Here is a 23,391-nt window from a genome sequence, read left to right on the forward strand (position 1 = left end):
ATTAATGAGGTGACTCGTATTCGTTTTATTATGATCTATTTCCGTATTAAATTATTTTCTATAAATTGATTTTGATATATTTTTTTTTTATTTTTTAATTCATTTTATTCATTTTCATTATAATAATATTCTATTCAATGAGTTTCTCTAAAATCTATTTTTTTATTAAATTATCTTCAAGAAATTCATTTCAAATCATTCTTTTTATTTATTTATTTTTCAATTTCATTTTTGTACTAGTCTATTCTACTTCTATTAGTTAATTATTAATATACTGCAAATTTTTATATGAAATTTAAATACACAAGAAACTTTAAAATGCACACAGGATGCAACAATATAAACAAACATTGAACGTTAACTTCGTATTATAATATTTGCAGAGTAAAATAAATTCCCATTTAGGTTCAATATTAATAATAACGTTTTATTTCGAATAAAGATCTGAAGTCTACACATAGCTTTGTTCATTTACACATAACGATCACCAAACAACATAGTTAAAAACTATAAGGACACCCTGTACTCGGATTTTCCTTCGGACATAAAAAAAGATACTCTTTGGCTTCACCTGCCGACAGCCTTTGAAATATCCCATTAAAATGTTCGATTGCAGCCGTTTCGAGGCCCCGGGAGGATTTTCCTCAGACGTGGCCTCCCAAGTGTCTTTGACGCAATTAATTACACTCATCTCGGTTAATGACAGTCGAAGAGGGCACTTCGGATAATCCCAGCACGAATTCGGCGCAATTAGCCCTCAAATGGCATTTTCTCGTTACTGAATCCGTTGAAAGGAAATTGGCCTCCCCTTCGCGAGCAAACCTCATATATACTCTGATAGTTGTGGGCGTAGGACCCACAAAAGAACATTGCCAACTGTCAGACGTCAATTTCGATGAAACTTCGGGGAATCGATCGTTCGTCCAACCTAAAAAATTGTCCCTCGTGACGTTGGTACTACTTTCTCACTTAGACAGCTTCCGGGCCTTTATAGTACGTCAAAATGTCAAATTATGTGTGTAGAATAATTATTTTCAGAGGCCTGTTTTTAATATAGTTGCTATGACACGATTCTGGAAAGGGGTATATTCAGTTTTCTTCATTTGAACAGCTTTAGGCCCTTTATAGGGCAATAGAAGAAAGTGGAATACAGTAAAGTCTCCATAAACGCACAAACTCGGGATTAAACCAGTGCATTTACGGTAGACTTCTTGCATTTTCTGATATTTGCTGCCAAGCTTCGAATATAGAGAAGAACCGCTAATAAAGGAAAAGGACGGAACGAAAACACCAGAGTATGTCGGTAAGACTTTTTAACTTTTTTGTTGTAAAACTTTTACCATCATATTGCTGACATTTTTCTAAATAAAATAAGACCAAACACGATATAATTCGGACGATATTTACCATGCATTTTTTTAGTTAGTGTTCTACGATAAGTTGTTACAAGTAAATATGTTGCGAATTACGTCGTGTTTGGTCTCATTTTAATCAGAAAAATATCAGAAACATGATGGTAAAAGTTTTACAACAAAAAAATTCCTATGTCCTTCTCTACGTTCGAAGCTCGTCGACAAAGATCAGAAAATGTACGAACTCTACCATGAATGCACCAGTCAGTCCCGAGTTCGTCCATTGTATGGAGACTTTATGTTTTTGCTCCGTAACTGTTCGTAACTTCCATAACTGTTATCCGAAACTGTTAACAAACTCTACGATAACTGCAGAAGGTCAGTCAGAAATTTAATTCTGTAAAATATACTTTCAACGCAGTAAAGAACAAACAAAACAAGCTCATTACTTATGGAACAATGTAGTAATAAAATATTGTATAATAACACATCTGTTTTTATTCAAAATATTAAACATTAAAGGTACTCTTTCCACGAGTAATGAAAAATAATAACAAACAAAAAAATAAATAATAAATTCATACATATAGTGGAGAACAATAATAATTTGGGACAGAATATACGAATATTGTTAAAAGAGAAAATTCTAAGCGTATTATATTTCATTATTTTATCGACTAACTCGTTTTCGAAAGGACCCACACCCAGGATCGAAACACAAACTGAAACATACGTGCTCGAGCTGATCCTGCTCACATAACACTGATTAGAAATTAATCATTCGGTGGCCGCAAGAATGACATTCGATTACGATATATCTAGCCCTGGTTTACAACTGTTTGATTATTGAACAAATGTGCACAACGGACACTGGGCGTTCGGCATACCAATCGCAAATCGCAATCGGTTTGATGGTCAGAAGTAGAACTATCTCTATCGAAGTGCAGTGACACCTACCACACTCGTCACCTACCCAATGAATTTCCTGTAACGTTTCCAATCGATTTCTCACGATCCGTTTCGTACAGGATTTTTCTAACAGGTGGTACAAAACTTCTTAAATCGAATAAGAAGAAGATCGATACATTTGATACTATCGACGTAACAGTCCAAAGAAAATTAATTTGTAGATCCTCTCTTCCATTTTAAAATCAAGAGGGTGTATTCATTTTTTAGGCCTTTTTGTAAAATTTTTTCCAAAGAATCAAAAATTTAATAATTTTGTTGCCCACACACATATTTATTTATATTTAACATAGATAAAATAATTTTCTCAAACAAAAATAGACAATAAATTAAACAAAAAAATCGATTTTTTCTAAGTTAAGAATGAAAATATTCCCTTAATCAAAATTATCAAGTGGCTGCGTTACACTACTGTTAATTAATGATAAATGATGTCGTGGTGTCGTTTGTTCGACCCTCATCACGTATGATCGAGTAGAACTTAGTAGAGGGGACGTCTGACCATTGCTCGTTACTTCTACTTTGGCGCTTGTAAACACCGGCGTTAATAGGGCATCATTTGTTCTAACCGGTGCTAACTAGTCAGGAGATGGTCAGATCGACGGAAAAAAGATACCATCGGACCGTCATCAGTGTTTACAGACACAAGGCCAAGTAGATACAGTGAGTAATGGTCAGACGCGTTAGCCAAGTCGTTCTTAATCCCGCGCGTATATGACGAATCAGCGAAATTGATTACTTCGAAAAGGAACATCCGTATGAAAATATCTGATACCTTATTTTCGATTCAACTTCCAGTGACGAATTACATTATTTTCGTGGTCCAACCATGAAATATGACATGGTCGTAAATTATTCAGTAGTAAGAGTATGGTCGAGGATGAAAACTATTTTATGAATGGTTCACAATTTGGGCAAACACTCTCCGCATGAGACTATTTCAAACATTTCACAAAAGTGTCTGAAGTATTCATTCATATCTGAATTTCGATGATTCAAAGCCATTTGGCTGTCAAATTAAAAAGAATAAAAAATACTCATATCTTTAGCGGAAAATAATTCGACACGTCTCAAAAGAGGACATAAAATTATATTATTAAAATTATAAATTAAATTATATTACTATCTCATTTGTTCAACTTTTTCTTTGTACGTGCTGCTTCCACCCCAGCTTTGTTAGTTGTTAACAACTACACCCGTTCGTGGTAAATTTATATTATTTATAGAAGAGATTTCTCCTTTCTTGATGTGAATGTGACATTACTTGACTTTTCTCGTTTATTTTTATTTTCCATTTCTTGGAATAGTCTTGAATAGTGCACGCACAGCAACGAGGGAAGTTGGGGATGGAAGTAACAGGTAGTAAGCACAGGCACTTGAGATACACTGTTGCGAGTTGTGTTAGGGCTCGACGTGGACGTAAAACGCCGTTGCCTCTGGATATTGCTCAAAACAGTACCGTATACTCGACACGAAGAACCATCCAGGCCAGTGGAAATAACTTCCTGATTCGAGTAACGTGTGTTTAACAATTAACACCGGGGTGCAGGCAAAAACTCTGTGGCTAGAAACTAATAGAACCAGCTAGCTCAATTAGTCTTAAAGTCGATGAAATTCAATTGCTTCGGGGATTTTGTATCGCTACTAAACTGTGGAGACTAATTGCTCCAGGGCTAATATCAAGCTTGATGTTGGGCTATTATGAATTCTGATTGTTCTTGTCGAATTGCTGTGTGCGACTGGGCAAGTGCACTTAGGGAAGCGAATGGAATTTATTTTTTGCTGGATCAAGGTTCGTCTCTTGGGGTTAAAATGTTTGTTTAAGGAAGGGAAATATTGTTTATAAGATTGTAGAATTTTCTATTTGAAAAGTATATTGTTTATCATAGTAATGTGTATTTGCTAACAAAACAGTTCAGGGTCAACGAAATATTTCTAAAAGCTTCAATGATGGTATACAGGGTAATTTTAACAGGGTAATTTTCTTCAGGATCAATTCCTCGTTTAAAAATAAACGAAAAAGTCCTTTACCATTTTACAATCCGAAGCTTCGTTATCTAGATACGAGTAATTAAAGTTCGTCGAGTGACACACAGCCCGCCCACGCATGCGCACACGCATCCTCGCGCTCGAGAGACACGTGACTGTTTCGATTTCCTGCGCGCAAACTTTGATCACTCGAATCTTGATAAGGAAGCTTCAATTTGAAAAATGGAAAAAGACATTTCAATTCATAATATTCTTACTTTTAATCGTCGAAAGGTTTTATACTAACTTAAGAAGCTGTTCTTTATGTACTTTTTATATTAAATGTTTAGCTTTGGGAACTGATTCTTCCTTTTAAAGAATTTTATCCTCAATGGTTTCCCGTTTCTCTTTGATAATTAAATTTCATTTAGTTATTACCAAGGTATTAACAAGTAAAATTTTTATAAAATTATTGGCATTGCATTTTCAGACCTGTATCTCTGCAATTATTTACGTGCTATTGTCAATACTGGCTTCGGCGAAGAAACTAAGTTCTTACATTCGCGTTTACCCTAGCAAATTGAAGCTGACAGATATTCTTGAAGATGGTTCGCGATACGGCCGGGTTCTTTTACTTTCTGCCACGATTCCTTCTTGCATCTCCTAGCTCGGACGTAAGCAGATTACAGTATTCGTTCAGTTCCTCTCAATATTCGTGAAAGGTAGGACATTCACTCGTGGGGAAGGAAACTTGTTCAAGTTGACTGAGGAAACGAAACTTCGCTTCGAGGAGAAATATAGCTGGTGTATACAAAATTATAACGTAACGCAAGAGTATAAAGTTTCTTTATCACTTTTGTCGCGTTCTTCGAGGTGACGAATCCAGAATTTTTTACGAAAGAATAAAATAAAATTAAGATAACATTCTTTATCGGAGAATATTATTGAATATTGTTTTTATTGAATCAATCGTAATCGTTTTATTCGATTAATCGTTTCAGTATAGTGTTTTTTAGATTAAAGGAGTTTGTGTATTTTTCAACAAAGCATCTTGGTAGATATTTTAGTTGAGAATTGGATACGAAAACATTGGATATTAAAGTTCTAAATTAAAGCAAAGCCTTGATTACACGAAAAATATTTTACTTACGAATCATTTATTAAGAGAGTTCAAGTCTGATAAACTAAAGGAGAGCCTCGATTGCATAAAGTACGAGATATTTTACTTTCGTCGTACTTCTCTCTGCTTAATTTACTTGAAGGTTTTGCTTTCATAAAAGTTCTTCATTCATAAAAATCAGTTGAATCTAGCTTTAAAAAATCACTGGTTCTCTTTTAAACAATAAATATCCTACTCATATCGAGCTATGTGAACTTGGCACCCAACTTTTCAGAAGTTAATTTTTTTTTATAGAAAACGATAACATTTCGTTTGTACCTGATTGTACCTCCAATAGTTTCGTTTATACCGCGACCAATTAATAAATAAAACAAATTCAAAAAATGGTCAGCACCCGACATCGAGATTTTTGAAATCGGTTTTTCCCGATTCTTTAGAATCGTTTGTACCCGCCGGAAACGTCTTTGTTTCGTTTGTACCTCAATAGTTGAAAATTAACGAACTTCACTCTTACGCGGAACAACAATTGCTATAAAATTTAAACTATTGAGGTACAGACGAAAAGAAAAGCGATTCCGGCGGGTACAAACGATTCTAAAAATTCGGGAAAAACCGATTTCAAAAATCTCGATGTCGAGTGCTGACCATTTTTTGAATTTTTTTTTAATTATTAATTGGTCGATGTACAAACGAAACTATTTGAGGTACAATCAGGTACAAACGAAATGCTATCGTTTTCTATAAAAAAAAATTAACTTTTGAAAAGTTGGGTGCCAAGTTCACATAGCTTTTATTTCGAATGGAAAAAATAAGAAACAATAGTTGGAAAACAGAAAAAATAAAAGTTGTCGAGGAAGATACCATGCGACCGTGACAAAAAATAAAAGTTATGGCCAAACCAAAAGTAGAAAAGGAGCGATAAGAATGGCGGTTAGAAAGGTGGCCTAGAGAAAAGGGTCGAAAAAGTGAGAAAAGAAGAGAGAAGATAAATAGAAGAATAAATTAGAAGTAAACAAAAGGAGGAAGAATAACAGAGTTTTGAATAGTATGAAAAAAAAATTTTTCCATTAAAATTATTCAAAGCAGTACTTCATACATTCTAAGAAAGAAATGTAAAGAGATTTAGGAAAGTGTAGAAGACTCGCTTAAGATTTGATATGAACAGAACGCAAGGGATGTTAAAAATTTTTCAATTAATAAATCGTCCTACTTGCAGTGTTCAAAAATTTGGAAAGACGGATCAGTCACGTTGAGCCACTGTGCAATCGAGCCAATGCATCGAGGGAGTCATTAATTAATCCATTGTACACCGAAAGAGTAGAATACTGCTCTTTGCAGCTGCGCGAGAAGTCTCTTTGATTTCTCCAGCGGTGAACGTCTTGTCAACGATGGAAAAATTGCAAGAACGAAGCCCGCCTATGTATTCCGCTCTGTAACGAGATTTTCTCGGCGGAGGTATGCTTTGTTAGGCGCTCTGGGTCGATATAACATCAATTTTATAGGTAATGCTCCTTTTCAAGGGTTATATGTCATAAGGGAGTGACTCGTGTGCATACGAAGTGGAAAAGCTTACTCCACTCTACCAAGTAACCGATCAATGACAGCAATCGTTCCTGGATTTGTTTACTACATGGGAATTTGTTCGAAACCAATTAAATTGATATACAAACTCGAGCAATAAATATTTGCTTGAGATTTGTTCTTCTAGTAAGAATAATCAGCTGTGCCTCTATTATTTTTTTATATGTATATTAATATTTTTATTTATTTTGGATATGGAGCATTCCACGTGAAATTGGACTGTTTAAAAATTTTGGTTTTGATTTTCTCAATTTTTTGGTATTTTTTAGTACCCCTCAAAAGAGACTTCCTGGTAAATTTTGATATTTTTTTTATCACTGGTTCAGAAGATACCGAATTGAAAAGAAAACCGCTCTTTTTTCGGTCTTATGCTCATAACTTTCTTGACAATGGTCGAAATTTAAGTGTATTTTTTTCAAAATTTTCATTTTCAGATGGTCTTTATAGAAAACAATACAAAAAAAATATTTAAAGTGTTTGAATCGAGATTTTTGAATATTAAGTATCCAATCGTGTTTTCGAAACTGTATTCTCCGCGGTACTGCTTTTAAATACCTACGCAGAACAAAAAAATATCGAAATCAATTAATAAGAAGTAAAAAAAGCATACAGTGTCAAAAATCGGTACTGATAATAATTTATAGCGAAAAGAAAATTTCTTTAATTTTTAAAAATAAAAAAAGAATAGTAATTATGGAAGGCGCACTACCGGATCGGGATTATACATTGCAGGATGGATAGAAGCTTAAAATATAAAATCTTCAAGAAAATCAAAGGATACAGTTTTAAAAACATGATTGGATACTTAAAATTAAAAAATCTCGGTTAAAAACACTTTAAATATTTTTTTTGTATTTTTTTCTGCAAAGGCCATCCAAAAACAAAAATTTTGAAAAAAATAAAATTCAATTTTGATCATTATTAAGAAAGTTATGAACATAAAATAAAAAAAAGTGCGGTTTTCTTGAAAATTCGATATTTTTTTAACCAATAATCCAAAGAATCTCAAAATTTACCAGAAAATTTCTTTTTAGGAGTACTAAAAAATACCAAAAAATTAAGAAAATCAAAAACAATAACTTTCAAACCGTCCGATTTGGCGTGGAATACACCATATACAGGGTGTCCCAATATCTCTGGTGCACTAGAACGGTATCGTGATTACTAATATTAATTTATCAAAGGAAAAATTTAGAGTATCGAAGTATCATTAAATTTTTAATGGAAATTCGTTCCTTTTGAAGAGTTCAACCTTAAAGCATCGCTTAAATAAATAAATAATGCAGTCGGTAGGAAATTTTACAAGAAATCATTTCTCATGATTAATTTTCTTGCAAACTCTACTCTGTTAAAAAGATTCGTTTGTAGACAAATGGGAATGTTAAATAGTCGCTGAGAAAATATTGCATTATTGTTTAAATGAAACACGTTGGTTATATGAGTTGGAAGATGCTCTGCATCTTCCGCTTCTCGTGACATATTCTCACGGTAATTCATTTCGAGTGGATGGAAACGAAATGTGAGCAGCAATGAACAACGAAGGAAGAAGTTTGCCAAGAAAATGAGACTTTTCAAGAAAAGTGTGAAAGCATGTTCGCAGGGGGACGTTAAGTGCATACGCAAGGGAAAATAAAAGTTCACGTGTTCCTTAAAAAACTTTCGAGGACGTCACTGGAATAATTATAAACGCTTACGTCTCGCGAGCATCTAAAGATTTAACATCGTATAAAATGTGAAAACAGAGAGAAGTCTATACGCGAAAGAACTGAATATCTTAATTCAAACAGGAGAGCGATTCTTTTTAATTTTTTAAATATTCTAGGGAAAGAAGTTAGTGACTTTTATAAATTCAATGCGATCTACGGTTTTGATTGTTTTGACTGCTAAATGCGAAGGTATTAAATAGCAATAAATTGAATCAGGCGTCTTTGGATTTTCACGTCAGCTGCGTTTTACATATCCTGATTTGTTATTAGTTTACACAACCGCCGCCGCAGTACAACCACGCCAGCTCACGTTCCCGTACTCCCATAATCGTGCATTCGTAAATATTCAACACACCCTTAAATAATTTTCTATCCTTCCCTGTGACTGACAAAGTAGAATCATTCCACGTCGTTGCGTATTACAAACGAATTATTAAATTATATATTGAATTATATACAATTATTGAATTATATATTGAATTATATACAATTATTGAATTATATATTGAATTATATACAATTATTTAATTATATATTAATATTGAATTGTATATTGTGTTTAAAAGTATAGTAATTTTGTCGGAATATATGTTTAACAGGATAATGACAGGTTAAGGGTTGGCGAAATTTTTTAAAATTATTCTTCTGTTAAAAAATTTCATAATTTTTAATTACTCTACGAATAAAAAGGAAACTCTGCTACTTTTCACGGATAAATTTTTCCTGACAGTATTACGGCGCCAACAAAAAATAGTTTCTGAATTTCTGAATTTTTCAACTTCCTTTGTAAACGAGTTAATCGAGTCGACACGTAGTTCCATGTCGTCTAATTTCCATTCCTGTGTCACGATAGTGGTGTACTAATGTAGAGTACAGTATGATGTAATTGCAAAGGAAAAATGGTGTAAAAGGGGCCAGCTGCGAGGAAATGTGTTTGCAGGGGAGCGAATGCAATCCAAGGAAAAACTTTACGAGCGTATATTCGCTGCACAGACTTTATTAAAAAGTTACAGTGCACTAAGGGAGCGATTTGAAGAAATTGTTACATAGTTTACAGGGGAATGAAACTTCGGGAAGGGGCTACTGTCGTTGTAAATAAAAACGCGAAATGCCACGGAAGAATGAAACGTCGAATGAATGAAGAATTAATTCGAAACCATATTTTTCACCGCCCACTTGGAGCACTGTTATCATTTTATGTTTACGAGGAAAGCGTTGCACTTTTTAGGTAGACAGACATTCTTCGTTAAACATCAACAGATGTATATGTAGCTCAGGGTGCAGTTGACTATTTCAGGGTAGGACATGTACACTGTGGAGCATGAGTATATTTTTAAATATTTTGGACTTTTGAGTAGGAATGAAAAATTATCGATTATATGAACTGAAACGATATGATAAGTAATAAGTTTTATATTAATAGTAGTCAAATAGAAGTGAGACTCTAGCTCTGAACATTTGAAACAGAGTAAAATTAGTATATCAGAGTATGATAAAACATGCATAAAAATTGGAAAAACGAATATTAATTTTAGACTCTGAACTATTTTTTAGAACATCAAGTAATTTGACCATCTCTTATTATTTCATACCAACTCGAAAGTCCTAAACGTTTAAAATATGATGCTATAATTGTGCTGTGCTGTGTATGGCTCAGTAAATACAGAGTGTCTCAAAAATATTGGAATTCATTGAAATGGATGTTTCGGGAGGTTTAAAACAACTTTTTCCTTAGCAAAAAAAGACATTCGAGGCTTCGTTAAGGAGATATTAACAGAAAACCCCGACCAATTATAGCACCCGCGGTGCGTAGGCTTCGCGCTACACAGCCGCAGTAGTATAGGCTACGCGCTAGTCAGCCGCAGTAGTATAGGCTACGCGCTAGACAGCCGCGCTCTGATTGGTCGGGGTTTTCTGTTAATATCTCCTTAACGATGCCTCGGACAACATTTTCGCTAAGGAAAAAGTTGTTTCAAATGAACCTCCGAAGCACCCCTTTCAAGGACCTCCAACATTTTTGGAACAATAATAAAATGCATTACGAATGAAATATTTATTTAATTGTCAAAAATACTAATATATCCTTCCATCAAGCATGATGATGTTAAATTGAAGCTTTGTAACATATACAGGGTATCAATGTTTCAAATCACACTCCGAATCACCTCTTTCAAGGACCTCCAACATTTTTGGGACACGCTGTATTTCTAGTTACCAAATTACAATCGAGACTTACAGGAACACATATTTAAAAAATGAGCATCATTTACGCTGAACAAATTGTCCGTTTTTATTTATCTATCACTTTTAATTTGTAAACAACCCCAGTTTAACCCATTCACTGTTAGGCAAATATAAAGCGTCTTACCTTGAGCGCCAAGATTTAATACAGATATATAGTCTAGGTTATTGTTTTGATAATAAAAAGTGATATTAAATTTGTTACTTTACGAAGAAAACTTACAATCTTTTACAATAATTCGGGACTCAAAAGGCTATACATTTATCTCTTGAGTAATTGCAATCATTAATACAATTAATGTCCAAAAGAAAAAGGAATAGAATTCAAATAGGAAACGGCCAGGTCGATAGGATTAATATTATATAGTTGAAACATTTACGCCAGCCTTTAAATAAGCCATAAATTGAAGATTAGTCTACGAGTATAAATTTTTCCATTTGATCTGAGTTCGACGAGGTGGCCAGATGTGTCGGCAACAACTTAGGCCATAAAATACTTTCAGCTAATGCATTATGCATTCTGCTCCCCGATTCAATATAGAAAAAAAATATTCTGCGAAGGGGCGCTTCGTCTTTGGTAGATTGTTCTCGTCCGATGCGTTTTACCTGGCGAGCGGCGATACGACGCATAATAAATTCAACATTGCCATTCTATATTCAAATTTGACCAGGCCCTAGGAATATCGTTCTAACGTACGATATTACTATCAAATATCGGGACGGAGAGTGAAAAGTACATGTAGAAGTGGGCTACCGTGTTCGGCTTCGTCCAAAACGAAAGTCAAGCGGTGCAAAATGTAGCAATAAAATTACTTTTTTACGCGAAGAGGGGTGCAGTGACTTCAGATAATTTTTAACGTACCTAAAACCAAAGAATGATTTATTATTATAATATTCACTTCTTATTCGTTTCGAATTTAATTTTATTCTAGAATTTATTATCAGTAGACTGCGGATATTTATGCATTTATAAGAAATTTGAATGTCCAAGAAACTACAAATTGTAAACAATATGCAAGAATATAAAAAAGATTGAAAATAAAGCTTATGTTATAATATTTGGAGAATAAAATAAATTCTTATTTAGGTTCAATTTTTATAGGCACGATCGCAAAGATTTTATTTTGCATAAAGATCCGCAGTCTAATTTTCAGTTTTCACGTCTTAAATTCGTCTTTGAAAAAGGAATATTCAACAGAGTTGATTTTGAAACAACATCTAGCGCCATCTAGCTTCGTGTAGCGCCATTTAGCCACGTGTAGCACCATCTAGCATTACTATGAGCCACATGGGGCAGTGCAGCGTCTTCAGTTCAGTTCAATTTATTGACGAAAAATATTAATATTGGGTGTTTAAACCTTACGGGTCTGTATCTACCTCTTGGATCAAAATACAATGGTTTATAGGGTTTGTTTAGCGTCATCTAGCGCCATCTAGAGTCGAATGGCGCCCTCTAGCATCATACAGCGCCATCTGGTACTACTTAACGCCACCTCGAGCAGTGTAGCGCGTTCTAGAGTTCGTTTAGCGCTATCTAGCGGCACCTAACGTTAACCAGAGCCTTTTAACGCCACCTAAAGTCAACTAGAGCCACCTAGTGCCACTTAGCCCCACCTAAAATCACGAGATTACGTCCACGAAGGAATAATTGAATCAGTATAGTAATTATTACCCTCACATCTCGCCTAAAGTAATTAATTAACATATACACTATTTTCCGAAATAATTCTGTCTGCCTCTCTCGAAGAAGCATTTAGTTGGCCAGCAGCCTACCGAAGAAAATAGATATTTCCAGCCGGAAACAGAGCTGCCCTGAAATAATCGTGAACGTATACTTTTACGGCTCGATCGAAATAACAGTAAGCGGCTCGAAAATTGCTCGAAACAAAACGTGTCCAAGCGATACTATCGCTTGTCAGAGAAACGAAGTTTAACGTCTAAAACCTTCCAGTGGGCCGGAGCGACCCAATTGATTTTTATCCCACTTCTGACATCAATGTTACCGCGACAGCGCAAACTTCACTGATTTCGCCGAGCCATTTACGGATTTAAAATACGCTTTTTTTCGGGGGGAATCAGTTAAGGGTTTAGGTTCGGTATTTCCAAGCGCACTCGAAACGTTCGCAATTTTGCAATAAAGTATGCAGGAAGCATCCTCAGAATGATGTTGCTACGGAAAAATTCAATAATCAGTAGTATCGACAGCGAAATATTGTTGGAAGGAGTACAGCGTTATCATATTTATTTTGAGAACTTTCTGGCGGGGTGCGTTGAATATTCAAGCAGATGGAACACGATGTGTAACGTACTTGGTGAGAGGAATAACTTCATTGGTTATTTTTAGAGACTGATACAATATTATCTCAATCAATTTTTGATGACATTTAAATTAATTTTTCTCTGTAAAAAAAAAATCACAAAGAACATTTAATATTTGGTCTTTTAATGTGGTTTTCCCTCTTCAATAACATTCAAGCTTCTTTACACACGATCAGAGATTAGTCACTTCTTAATTTTTGGCTTGTTTTGGTTTCCTAGTCGATATAATATTCTTGACGTACAAAAATGTTATAAGAGTTTCAATACAAATTATAGTTGTTATCACAGATCTGAGATAGAACTATAACGGAATTCAATGCAACATTGGCATTGCATTAGTATATTATACATTTTCTTTTTAATTACCATTCGTTACGTTTAAATTTTCCAAAAGGGTGCAGGATAAGGATAGGTAATCGATCCACACCCCAAGTTTCATTGCAATTTTGTGCTGTTGCAATGCTTTTGACCTAAAACATCATCCCACAACGTTTCAAACCGTTACCCACCAGTTTAAGGATAATATGAGGTTAAACACCCTTAACTTTATTATTTTTTTTCTCGGTTACTATTTCAGATATTTAAATTCTGCAAAAATGAGAATATTCGTACTTGTAAACGGCATCTCATATATTTTTTTGGGGGTTATTTTTTTAATTATTAAGGGTGGAAAATAAATTACACCTCCACAAAGTATATTATTTATTTTCTACCCTCAATAATTATAAAGATATTCTGAAAAAAATATATGAGATCCAGTTTATAAGTACGAATATTTTAGTTTTTGCGGAATTTAAATATTTGAAATAGTAACCAAGAAAAAAAATAGTAAAGTTAAGGGTGTCTACCCTCATATTACCCTTAAAGGGCTGTAACAGTCTGAAACTTTGTGGGATGACACGGCACATAATATTTATTATATAATATATATTACAGCACATAATATATATTATATTGATTGTTTATCCTTATGCTGCTAGACCCTTTTTAAAAGCCACCTTATAGTAAACTGGAATTTAATAGCAAATATTGAACTCCAGGTCCAAACAATTCTCGTCAAAAAAAGTTATACCTTCTCAAAATTTAATTGAATAATTTGTATGTGACTTTACACAAATACGTCCAAAATTGATTTCTTAATATTGTTGGTTTATACGATTAAAAAAAAGCCACGCTTCGTTCAATATTCCCAGAATATGAATTTTCTTATCAAGGAAACCTCTTTTTCAATTTTACCAGGGCGTCCAATAAAAGTAGGGTTCAAAAAGTCGATTCTTCATCGAAAGGAATTGGAAATGCCACAGAGTTTTCGTAACACGTGGCGTGCTCGTAACAAAAATTGTAAATCCAGAGCGAAATCACTGCCTTTTATAACCTCCCCGCTCCATTCTTTGCAACGAAAAGGGCGAATAATGCGAGAATCTAATTAACGTCAAGTTCACCGTTCCTTTCTCAAAAATGAATAAGAGAAAACGTCGTTCACGTTTCCGTTTCCAGCGACCGAAACTGGGCGCCGTAATGCAACAACGCGATTAACGTTCCGCTCGTCCTCTCTATATTTCCCAAAAAGCGAATATACAAGTAAAACGGTAAGCGCTGCGAGCAATCTAGGATCGCCGTGCGATTGCAGTTTTCTCGAATAATAAAGCACATCTCTCTGCCCTTCGCGGCTCTTATAATACGATTTTCTAAATTTAGAAAATGTATTATACGTTTGCATGTTAAATTCATTAATACCGTTATTCGGTATTCGCGTGAAAACGAAACGTATCAACACTTCTGCTTTGGCAGCAGGGAATTATAAGACGTGGTGAAGTGTTGAGGCTACGATTACATTTTTCAGGAATGGTTTCTGTATTATAACAATTCAGTTTGTTATATTTGTCATTGATAATGATAGTAGGATTCAATCATAGACAGGGTGTAACAGAATTAGTGTAAGAACTGGAAGTAGAGGGTAGCTGAGACGATTCTGAACAACTATTTCCTTTGCGAAAATGTCGGATGGTGGTTCGTTTTTAAATTATTAGCGAAAAACCATCGGCCAATCACAGTACGAGTAGCGCGCGCTCAGCCGCGAGAGGCTGGACTAATGGCTGGCCCAATGGCTGATCGCTGATTCGAGTGTCCTCTCGCGGATAAGCGTGCGCTACTCGGGCGCTGATTGGTCGGTGGTTTTTCGTTAATAATTCAAAAATAAAGCACCATCCGATATTTTTGCAAAGGAAATAGTGGTTCAGAATAATCTCAGGTATCCTCCCATTTCCGGTTCTTAAGCTAATTCTCGGACACCATCTATAACGCTAATTTGAACAGATATACTTACTTAATATTTTAGTACATTAAAGTACCAATTAAAGTATCAGTTTTCATAGTATACTATTTTAAGAGTATTTTCAGAAATCATTCCGATGACGTTAGAACTGGAAATTAAAAATGTAGAAGATTATTTATAAATGGATAACCAAGAATAATTCTGCATTTTAAAACTGTCACTATATACTATACTTAAATTGCGGATGTTTATGCATTTATGGCTAGTAAAAATATGGAAAAATGTGTGTGGATTTATATAAATACACATAATGTACATAAATTCAAAAATATAGAAAATGTATATTACATCGTTTAGAAGATGAAATATATTTTCACATATGCTTTGATTCTATTTTCATATCTGTGAAAATGCGAATTTGCATAAACATCCACAATCGAACTATAATACATACCACAACCTTAGGTATATTTTTCCTTAATACACTTCAAGCATTTTCCCCTAAAACATTAAACGAAAAAAATTCTTAACGAATCGTAGTACAGGAATTTTCAATCGGAAACATGAATTTTTCACAAGACTATTCGTTGAATTTTGGTTAAAGACTGGAAAATATCGTAAACGCGTCATTTTAGAAATAACCGATTCATTTAAAATAGCGAAGGCACTGACCTGCTTCCAGTTGGACACTTCCTGTAGTAGTTGTAACGAATGCCTCTCTAAGAACGAGCTCGCTCGCCTTTGAATGAGCTCGTCCACTCTAAAAAGGTCGAGATAACAACAGAATTAATTCGCAAAGCTGCGTACTCTAGTTATGGGATCGTTATGTTCAAACTTTCAAATGAGCAACTCAAGTCTAAAAAGAAGAGATTTCGCTAATGATCTTGCCAGCGCATTCATTGCGACATTAACTCCTCAGTGACGGATGACGTGACATTCTATCCGTGTTTAGACGAATGTAAAAGAAGAAATTAGTACTACGAAATTATTAAATTATGTCTTAGATTTTTGTTCCAAAAGTTTATTTCGTTTTATTAATAAATAATGTAGATACAATAGTTTATGCCTTATGCTACATTACTGACTTTTATATGATCAATTTTATTCTATCGTATTGTTTTATTTCTTTGGAAACAGTATAATGACATCTTTCATCAAATTCTAAAAGATAGGGTTGTTTACTTATATAAGCACGGTATTTCATGTTATGTGGAACTCTAGGATTCTCACACTTGGTAAAAAATTGTCATTTACATCAATCACTTCTCACAAAACAACTTGACTCACAAAAATGCCCACAACTCGAGACCAAGATGGACTGGAGCACAAGTTAATAGTTAAAATCAACCATTTTGCATTTGAATCCACTCCAGGAGCCTTGCATTTGCTCCAAACTTCACACGTACATCAAATTCTCCCACAAAAATGCCCACAATGCAAAGTCAAACCGAACGGAACCCCAAGTTTCCATGAACATTCCGATTTTAATCTCCCTCAAGTGTCTCCCTAACTCCACAAGCGGGTGCCCCGTACAAAAACAAATAAATGCCGACCATCGTCCAGCATGATACAGCCCCCTCGCGTGTCCATCGTGCATCGCCTAAGAGGCCAGCGACGGCCAAGAGGAAGGGTTGTTTTTGTCACGAAGCATCGCGCGGTGGAAGACAGAGAGAAGTCTCGCTGCAGAAGGGGTGGGTAGAGGGTGAGCTAGGTTGGGGGATGCTAGTGAAGGGTGGCAGCGCTATGGGCGGCCGTGCCGGGAAACATGGAAGGGGTGGCCCCGCGAGCTCTCTTAGTCGCGGACGAGCCGCCACGCGAGGATTACGTCGGTCGTGGTATCGCGAGGGCGAGAAGTGTTTGCTCAGGTACGTCGTCAAGGTACCGATGCCTTGACTGAAACCTGTGACGCTACAGTGACGGGTCCTCTCCGTTATCTTCGTCTTGTGAGAAAGCCTCAGTTCGTCGCAACGTTTACGTCGACGCTGACCACGTGGTGGGATTAAAATACCAGAAAGCGCGGGGCAGTGGGATCATACCTTCTCCGTGGGATCCACACGTGCTACCTCGGTGCGTATCCGTGATTGGCTTCGTTTTAACGCGACCACAGGATTTATAATTAATTGGAAAACTAGTGTCTTATTTTAAAAAAGTTAGTGTTTTATTTTGAGTAACCTAGTGTCTTACTCCAATCAACCTTGCCTCGCTTTCGTTTTAACGTGATAGTAGAACTTAAAATTAGTTTGGAAACTAGTGTTTTATGTTAAAAAAGTTTGTGCTTTATTTTTAGCAACCTAGTGTCTTACTCCGAACAAGCTTGCCTCGCTTTCGTTTGAACGTGACAGCAGGATTCATAATTAATTGGAGAACTAGTGTATCATTCTAAGAAAATTAGTGTTTTATTCTGAGCAAGCTAGTGCGGTAGGGGGGTGTGTTTAAAAGGTCGCATGCCTAGGACATTCGGGACGTTCGTTCGCGGTCCACTCGACGGGACAGGAGTCCTGCCGCAAGACTCGTTGCTGGCGCAGAAAGGCCTTCGATGTCTGACAGGCTGTTCTTTGAATCCGACTCACCTCGAGTCGATCCTCCTCGGAGCGTAAATCCAGTTGTAATCAGGGGGAAACGTTGCTCGGAGAAGTTTGGACGTGCGTGATTGAAACGAACGGGGAAGAATAAATTGGAACGGCTTATGTGTGAACTCCTGTGTGACTCGAGTTTGACGAGGGAGAGCTCAAGTTTGCCTCGCTCGCTTTCTTCTTGGATTTTTGTACCTTTTCGTGTGTGGGGTGTCGTAGGGGTTGCGTTCTCGTTGGATCGTTCTCGAGGAAATATGAAATCCAAGCGAGTGAAGGATCGATATTTTTTGTGGATCTTGTGAGTAGTTGATGTTTCTCCTTTCGAATTCAGGGTACTTTTTTGGTCTTTTGGGAGATTGTGACTGGACGATGAGTCTATTGTTTCGGAAAGGGATTTGAATATTCAAAATGGAGGTGAATGAGAAGTGCGATTAAATTTTTTAATTTGGTATTAACCCTTACGTAATGAGGTTTTTGTATAACATAATTGGTGACCTGACAGATTTGTAACATTAAAATTAAATATAGTACTCTATACTTCATTTAGTGTTAAATAATATATTAAAGAAAAATTAAGTGGGTGAAATGACGTTTTGTTGGTGTCACAGACCGCTCGTCGCCAGTTAAAGGTTAATACAGATTTTTGTCTTGGTAATCGTGGTGCATTCTTTGATATCTGTTTCATTTAATTATTGCGAGTACCGAACAATTGTGCCATCATTATTCGATACAAAAACTTTTATCTTATATTTTATTTAAATTTACAATTAAGAGAATTTACTTCAATAAATAAATTTAATACATCAATTTAAAAAATCAATTTAAAGAATAGAAAACTTGAATATGAAACTTTTAAATAAATAAAAATAGATCATATCACGTTTCTTTTCCTCATTTAAAATTACTTTAATAGTAATTATCTCAGATTAAAACTTATTTCTTCCATTTTATTAAACGCACAATCAAAAGAATTTTCAATAATTAAACCTTAAAAATCAACGTAAAAAACATAAAAGTTCACAATGAAATATCAAACTTCTAAATAAATATTGCCATTAGGGGAACAAAATAGATCATATCACGTTTCATTTCTTCATTTAAAATTCTTTTGATTCGATCTCGCCAGAACAATAAATACGTAAAAAATATAATACGTTTAAATAAATGTCTGTAGTGCCTTCAACAGAGATCTAAACATTGCTTTCATACGTCTTTCACGACCTCTCTACGCAACGTAGTTTTAATTTCCAAGGAAATACCGTGCCCGCGACATTTGTTCGCGGATTTCCAAACTGTACACCTAATCCGATTACAATTAATCCGCGAAATGTATTCGTACCGCCGGCGCTGCAATTAAAGCAATTCTTTCACGAAATTCGAATAGTGGAAACTTGAAATTTTTCATGGGTGAATTGAAGTGAGGAGGAATGGTTTGAACGGAGATTAAACGAACTTCCTCCCGCTCGGAATATAACAACGAAAAAACGGTGCACGTTTTCTTTTTTGTCGACAATTTTCACATCATTGTAGTGGCTGCAATTAAACTTTTCTTTGTGCGCGTTAACAAAAAGTTTCACTTTTCGAGATTAAAGTCAACTGAGAAGATAGATCGAGCGAGGTTGAAATCATTTTCGTGATGGCAGTAAACGAACAGGAGGGGGGAGGGTGCAACTTTGCATAATATTCTTCGTGCCTCTGTAATTGATTGACCGTTTACAAAACATCAATGAAAGTTTACATTTTGGATAAATTAAATATTGTCAAATAAACAAGCCTTTGTTCCAAGCTATTTCGAATGCTACCAGGATCATTTTTTTCCAATTAAAACGTGGCATATGAAACGGTGAGCGCGAGTGCCGTTATACAAATTTATCAGAACGCAATTAGCCGGGCAATTACGGTGAGAGTTACGCAATATACGAGTCGATGCTACGCAAAAAAAGAAAAAAAAATCGCGCTCTTTCAGAGATTCGCTTTATTGCTCGTCGCGGAATTCGAACGTGTCGTTTAGACGTCGCAGGGTGCGTTTACTAGAATTTCCATTTTTCTGGGGCGTAACAACGTGCAACACTTTGTTGGTAAAATGGTTCGACCCCGATGGAATAAAAGTTAAACGAAAAACGAAATTGAAATTTTTCGGCCGCCGTAGGCTATTTAAAAATAACGTTTCGAGCTTCTGCGTTCAATAACCGAGATAATTAATGATTTGGTGGAGATATTTACTATTATAGATATATATACAATTAATTAAAATTGCAAAAATTTTATTTTGTATAAGTCTGGGCGAAGTGATATTGTATTTTCAAAGTTTAGATTAATTTAACTGTGATGTAGTTTATGCTATAGAGCTCAGTTATGTCTAATTAGTTCATAATTAGGAGGAGAAATTAGAATTAAAAAATAACAGTGAAGGGTCGTAGATAAGGAGAGTAGTAGATAAGGAGTGGTATTGACTATTTTTTGTGTGGCTAGAGATAGAGAATGATAGATTGAGAATAATAATAATTATTATTATTATATTTAGATCGAGGAAGAATAATAAGACATTGCATTGAATGATGAACAGATTATACTCAGAGAATAATATTCAAAAGTATAGATTCTATAAATGATCAGGATGACGTCACAGGCTATTGTTACTAATAATAACAACTATTATCATGTTTAGATTGAGGGAGAATAATAGGATATTCTATTGAATAATGGACAGATTATACTCAGAGAATAATATTTAAAAGTATACATTCTATAAATGCTCAGGATGACGTCACGGACTCTTTTTAGCGACTGCCATTCACAGTTTAGTCTAGAAATACCAAAATTAAACTAAGACTGAAGCAGTATAAATAATTAAAAATTGGACTACTTCTACAAAACGAAATCTTTCCAAACGTGCTTACAAACATTAAACTTAATAGAAGTGTACTTTACTCTGCAATTATTGCAGATAATATGAACCTCACTTTCAATATTTTTTATATTATTGCATACTGTGTGCATTTTGTAGTGTCTTGCACATTCAAATTCCTTATAAATGTATAAAAGTCCGCAGGCTATTGACAATTAACGAATAGAATACTGTTCAAGAAGAATATCCATAAATTAGTCTGGAAATTACCAAATTCACAATCTACTTAAAAAAAAAAAAAAAAAAAAAAATGAAAGGAATAAATAATTAAATTGAAAATAATTTAATAAAGAAATAGATTTTAATGAAAATAATAATAAAGAATTAGAAGTCGTTCTATTAATGATGTAAATTCATTGTACAGAATATTACTATAATGAAAATGAATAAAAAGAAATAAATAATAGGAATGAATTAAAATGAAATTATTGGCAAATAATTTAATACAGGGATAAGTTTTACTAAAAGGATTAGAAGAATTAGAAGAAATTTAAAGAATTAGAAGTTTTATTAATGATTTATTGAACAAAATATTACTATAATATTATCGAATATAACGAAGCATTACTGCTGGGAATGATTTAACGATGCCTATTTGTTCGTGGATGTACAATGACGTCGGGAACTTAGGGATGGATAGGGCTTAGCCTAGAAATCTGTCAGTCTCGTTACAGAATGAAGCAGTTACACGGGACGACGGACCAATCCCTGTAACGACGTTCCCTTTTTGAGCTTGTCAGATTAGATAGGATCGTGTAATGCACAGTACACTGGTGACGTACTTTTCACGGTGAATGACCCCGTTTTGCATCCATCGGTTACAAACCCCACGCGGTCTACGTGATTTTGTGATACGTATCGTTTGCTCGATTAAGTGTAAAGCGAAGGAGGCCCCCTGCTGGCTCGTATCGGGATTTAATCAAGTGCAACGATAAAGTGATCGCAATTACAGCGTCAATCTGTCCTTCGGGATTTCTGTCGTTCGTATTAGCGAGATGATTATTGCTAGAAATTTCGTTTCACCAAATATTTAAATTTAATTGTCGTCGCTATGGAAATGGAGTCTTTTATTGTTTCAAATTTAATCACGATTTCGCGTCGTTGGAAGTAACTCTTGGAAAGGGAAATATCAGAAGGACTGAATGTCTAATTAGAATTTTTGCATTGCCAAGAGAATACTTTTTTCGGTGAGTTGGTTTTGCAATGAGTACCCGAATTAGTGTAACGAGAGGAAGACAATTTTTAATATTTTCGAGGTATATTATAAATCTTTTTCTAGGATTACTTCATCCCAATTTGTCTAATTTTTATTAGGTTGTCCCAAAAGTTTCTGTCGTAATTTGCACTCAATTATTTTGTGTAGCAGTGTTTATATAAATAGACAATCCAATTTCTTAGATGTTGATGTTGTAGCAGTAATGGAGCAAAATGAATCGTAAAAAATTCAATAATGTAACATTAGACATAAAGTATTGCGTACGTATTACATATTAAGGGGTTAGTCGCAGTCAGGAAGAGGAAAAACGACATTCCTTTGTGATTTTCTTTTAGTTATTAAATAATACTTTGCGTAAGTAACAAATAATTACGCCAAGTACATGAAAAAGTGGAGGACTCAAGGAGTTATCATAGAAAAAAAGAAGATCCCCATAAAAAACTACAAGAAAATAGAAAAAGATGTGAAATCGAAATAACCTGGCAGATGATTTGCCTAGATTTCCGCGGCCTGGAAGTCAAATCCTTGGCGTGGCCAGGCAAGGCATTCTTAGATCATCAATACCTATACTTTCTCTCTCATAGACTTCCAGATAATTTGTCAATTTAAAACTCTGACAATATTATGAGTACACTTTCATTGTTTTGCGTTTTAAAATAATTCTTATTTATCGACACCTTGACCTTGCCTGGCCACGACAAGCATTTGACTTCCAGGTCGCGGAAATCTAGGCAAATCATCTAGCAGATTATTTCGATTTCACATCTTTTTCTATTTTCTTGTAGTTTTTTATGAGGATCTTCTATTTTTCAATAACTCCTTGAGTCCTCCACTTTTTCATATACTTGGCGTAATTTTTTTACTTTTTTGAAGTTTTTTATCGAATCTCACTTCTTTTTACAAATAATTTATTATATAGAATCTATTTCAAATCTATAAAAATAAAATTGATATTTCTGTAAACTCTACATAAGAAGTCTAAATTATTATTTGTTTCTTTAATTGAATAGAGTAAAATAAAGGGTGAGGGGACAACAAAAGCGAATATATGTTTAAGACAAAATATATACGAATAAGTTTAAAGTTAATAAATTATATGAAATATATATATATACATATATATATATATATATATATATATATATATATATATATATATATATATA

General features: G+C 34.6%; 1 protein-coding gene across 6 annotated transcripts in view; it reads left to right on the forward strand.

Annotated features, from left to right (window-relative positions):
* LOC128892957 (uncharacterized) overlaps positions 1–23,391 on the forward strand; it is a 628,453-nt gene that overhangs the window by 296,450 nt on the left and 308,612 nt on the right. For 4 of the 6 annotated variants that reach the window (XR_008461222.1, XM_054153640.1, XM_054153644.1 and 1 more), the window contains exon 1: positions 17,323–17,595. The exons of the other annotated variants lie outside the window; for them this stretch is intronic. The gene's annotated coding sequence lies outside the window, so the exon portion shown is untranslated. Of the gene's footprint in view, positions 1–17,322; positions 17,596–23,391 lie in introns of those variants that run through there. 6 annotated transcript variants of the gene reach the window in all.

The sequence above is a fragment of the Hylaeus anthracinus genome, unplaced genomic scaffold (assembly GCF_026225885.1).
Source record: "Hylaeus anthracinus isolate JK02 unplaced genomic scaffold, UHH_iyHylAnth1.0_haploid 2, whole genome shotgun sequence".
In the NCBI taxonomy this organism is placed as follows: domain Eukaryota; kingdom Metazoa; phylum Arthropoda; class Insecta; order Hymenoptera; family Colletidae; genus Hylaeus; species Hylaeus anthracinus.